Source organism: Ixodes scapularis, unplaced genomic scaffold (genome assembly GCF_016920785.2).
Source record: "Ixodes scapularis isolate PalLabHiFi unplaced genomic scaffold, ASM1692078v2 PGA_scaffold9__187_contigs__length_104089568, whole genome shotgun sequence".
Taxonomy (NCBI): domain Eukaryota; kingdom Metazoa; phylum Arthropoda; class Arachnida; order Ixodida; family Ixodidae; genus Ixodes; species Ixodes scapularis.
Genome location: NW_024609884.1, coordinates 97,106,077 through 97,110,097, shown reverse-complemented (window position 1 = coordinate 97,110,097; position 4,021 = coordinate 97,106,077). Strand labels below are relative to the sequence as shown.

Here is a 4,021-nt window from a genome sequence, read left to right as displayed (position 1 = left end):
CTCAGGTACTTTTTCCCCCTTTTTTGTATGTTTAGCTTGTACCTTGTTTGCCGGCCTGGCAAGCACACGCCGCTGGACTGTTTATAGTCGTATGCTCGACAGTTACATTGTGCATACAAATTCGGGGATCAGTTGGCGACGGAGCGGAGTGACATGGTTTTGGTTTCGATCGAACAGCCGTTGTCTCAGCTCGCGCGACAAAGCACGCGCAACTGCAAGCCTGCCGAAGTTGGCCTCACGTGCATGCGAACATGATTGCACGACAAAGGCACCAGACAGGACCTTTGCAATCCATTGTTTTACGTTTGCTTACTTTTGACGAAAATCTGGCACGTCAGGAACCAGTCAGACGGTGGCAAGCGGTTTTTCGAAATTGCTCGGCAATGCCTCCAGCACTGTACACTTGTGGGATGTCTCAGCAGTGAAAAGCAAAGCGGCGAGTTCCGTCACAACACGCCACATCAGAACACAACACAAAGTGCCCTTCGTATGCACAGCACATAAAACAAATATTCTTATTTTTCTAAGAATATCTGCTCCGAAAAGCCATTTTGCGGCTTCGAAACACTGTCTTGGCTGCTCCAAAAGCCCCTTTTGCTGCTCCAAACAATGTATAGGTTGCTGCAAAGGCCAGATTTGCTGCTCCAAAACATTGTTCTGGCTGCTCCGAAAGGTTCTCCAAAATGGCTTGGGCCAATCACATCAGTGACATGCATAAAACCTATTCATTCATTCAGGCAAAGGAGTACCTGGAGCAGACTTACCAATCAGCAGAGTTAGCAGCTGCCTGGGGCATCAAAATTTAGGGGGCGGACAGTTTCAGCAGATAGCTAGGTTCACGGCCACCCTTTGCAACTAGACCGCATACAAATCGCGAAGAAAACAGGACTGCGCCTTTGTCCTGTAGGACTAACCGCTACGACAAAAATACAGAAAAGAAATGCGCACTAGCGGTTGACTATAAAAAAAAATCTCGCTATATATATGGCGAATTTTTTTTTTTTTAGGCTGGATGTTTATCGAGCCTGTTCCGATAGCAGCTGGCATCATGATTTCTTCATTGGTTCAGACCACTCTCTATAGTCTAAGCTTACGTGAACAAAGGCCGAGTGCATAGAAAGGAACAACGCTTTCAGTGTGCTCATGACTTTTGCCTAGAACATCAACATGCTAAGTCCGCCTCTGAGGATTACATACTAGGGAGACCCAAACCGTTTTGGTCACCACCTCTGTTTCACGCCCATTGGCATTATGGGAACCCTGTCTTTTGCAAACAGGTATGGAACAAGCACCACGACGAGCTGTTCACAACGGCAGCGGGGGGGGGGGCAACGGACCATCGCTGGTGATGGGAGAGCGGATTCTCCTAAACACTGTGCAAATATGGCACCTACACCATGCTCGACGCCGACCAGAACAAGGTTCTTCATGTGTAAACCGTCCAGGTATGAGAAAACAGATAATATAGATGCTCTGCTTCCTTCACTGTCGTAAGCACATCATATTTTACAGATGCAACAGAATAAATATCTGCAGAGCACTTGTCATTTTGTTTTTGTAATGTGTCATTATTATTACAAAACACAAAAGTGTAGACTACAAAATTAAGAAACAAAAGATAGGCCTATTTCTGCTTCTGCAGTGACTTTTACGCAGTCATTGAAGTACATACACCTCAATGTGCATGCTGGCAAATCCTGAGGAAGCACCCACTAAAACTTTGGAGATAATCAAGAAAAAATGGAGGATGGGCGCTTGTTAGGTCCACATACAAAACTGCAGGAGCAGCTTATGGTGGGGTGGGCGCTTGCATGGTCCCTGCACAGAAATCAAAAGGGCAGGTGTTTGGGGTACTCGGCAAATGGCCGTTTTTGCCGAACCAGCCAACGCATAGAAGCAGCAAACTCCCGCAGAATACCACACACAGACACATTGAGAAAATTTGTAAAAGTGTATGCCATTGATGCACGTTCAGTCTTTGTCGCTAAACTGAGCGAACGCAAATACCATAGCTCACTAAGCAAGGAACTAACCTGAATTATGTTGGAAGCATTTGTTTTTGTCCCAAAAAAGTATGGGCTCAGAATTACATGCGCGTCTGCGACCCATTTGAGCCATATTTCATGTTCCCGCTAGAGCCCCTCACCCGTTCCGTCGCAACCATTCTAGCACCGGTCACAGAGAGAATGGCCACCCATAACGAAACGCCTGATGCGTCTTTTGCATATTTTTACACCTTCTTAATAAAGAGAAGTGGCTATTTGATATATTCTTTGCTTATTTTTTAAATATTCAAAGAGTACGGGGTGGGCACTTGTTGTGCGCTGGGCACATGCTCTGTATTTTGTGGTATATTTATTTCATGTTTTACTTAGTTTGTGCTGCCGAATATTCTCTTCATTTCATTTCAGTGCAATGAAACCGGTGGGAGCTACCATATGGAGTTAGAAGGCCTCACGAGGTCGCTCGATATATTCGAGGCTCACTCCCTGGTTGTAGGCGTCCTGGTGACAGACAGGCACCTCCAGCTGAATGCTTGGTTGGTACGGGTGCATCCTGACATCTGCCACCTTTTCGACTGCTGGCATGTGGGAAAGGGCAAGATTTATAATGGTGTTATCATTTCCAATTAGTTTAACTATCATCAGCTTGGTTGGCGATAATTGGCCTACTGAAATGGAATAATACCGGTGTCAAACGGCGTTCTAATGATCCTTTTCACTAAGCTCCTTTAAAAAATCGGCCAATCAGCTCGCGATGTGGAGTGCGCACGTGCTCTCTGGCGCGCGCACGTGCTCTACGGCGTGCGCTGGTTCGCCGTTTTTATAAAGGAGCTTAGTGAAAAGGATCTTTAAAACGCCGTCTGGCAGGGGTATAACATTGTAACCCAAACTGCTATCTGCAAGTCAGTACTCTCACTGCATGTCTGTAGGAATCAAAATATTAATGGTGTTTTGCCAACTTTCATGAAAGGGAGGTCTGCCAATTATAACAGCACTCTATTGCTGCTGCGTTTGTAGAAGGGTTTGAGGTATGCATGGCAGGTTCCAGCGGACGCTGGCATTTGAAAAAAAGCCTAATGTTTCTCCAATGGTTACCCTGACTGCCTCATTTTTACTTTGGGTGCCACATTGTATTTCAGCCGCCAAGAACAAGATGGTAGCAGCAGGTAAGTCGCGTCACACAGAGGAGCTGAGCTCCTTTATCAAGGCAGTTATCAACCACCTGTACTGGTGCGCCGGGACAAGTGCCGGGAACCAAGACCTGATCCTGGCAAAGTGGGAATCTCTGGGGGCACATGTGGCAGACATACATTCCCACCCTGACCCTCTCTTCCCAGAGTGTGAGCACGGAGAACTGCACAAGAAGTGGCTACAGGAAGGTAAGGACAGAGTTGTACTTTTTTTGGAGTTTGAAATATATTGACCACATTTTACCGTGCCCACATCATTGTTGCAGGCTCTCCTGCTCACTAGAAGCTGCGGGAAATTGTGCTGTCCAAACACCTTCTCCGAGACATCCCTCGACTTTCCACGTCAGCGCAGACATTTGCAATCGAGTGCTTCCATAGCATTCTGTTGCAGTTTGCGCCAAAATAGGTGCACTTCAGCTTTCGCAGCATGAAGGCAAGGTGTGTAAAAAAGGTGTAATTTTTCATTCAGATGTTTCTGAATAATGCATTTACTGTTCGGAGCCCACCTGGCTGCTTTGCACCACAATGCAAATGCGGCCAGGCCCCAAGCAGTCACCAAGGACGGGGACCTGCGGTGGGCGGTCAAGTATCCGAAAGCTAGGAAGGGGCCTGTGGTTTCTGCGCGCAAGAGTGACGGCACCTATGGTGTTGCCAATGCTCATTTTTGCACAAGAATGGTGCTAATTCTTAAATTGCTTTGACCGTCTCATTACAGAGTATGGGGAGGAGCTAATGGCAGTTTTGCTGGACCTCTGCACGACCATGCCGTCCTACGGGTCCGCTGCTGCAGCCTACAGCCAGGATGCTCCTCCATTTCTCTCAAGTGCC

The 4,021-nt window shown here is 47.1% G+C and overlaps 1 long non-coding RNA gene across 1 annotated transcript; it reads left to right on the top strand.

Moving 5' to 3' along the window:
- The first annotated feature begins 2,430 nt into the window (after window positions 1–2,430).
- LOC115331088 lies at window positions 2,431–3,762 on the top strand. Its single transcript, XR_003920409.2, has 3 exons — window positions 2,431–2,543; window positions 3,143–3,382; window positions 3,460–3,762. It is a non-coding gene; the product is annotated as an uncharacterized LOC115331088 (long non-coding RNA).
- The last annotated feature ends 259 nt before the right edge of the window (window positions 3,763–4,021 follow it).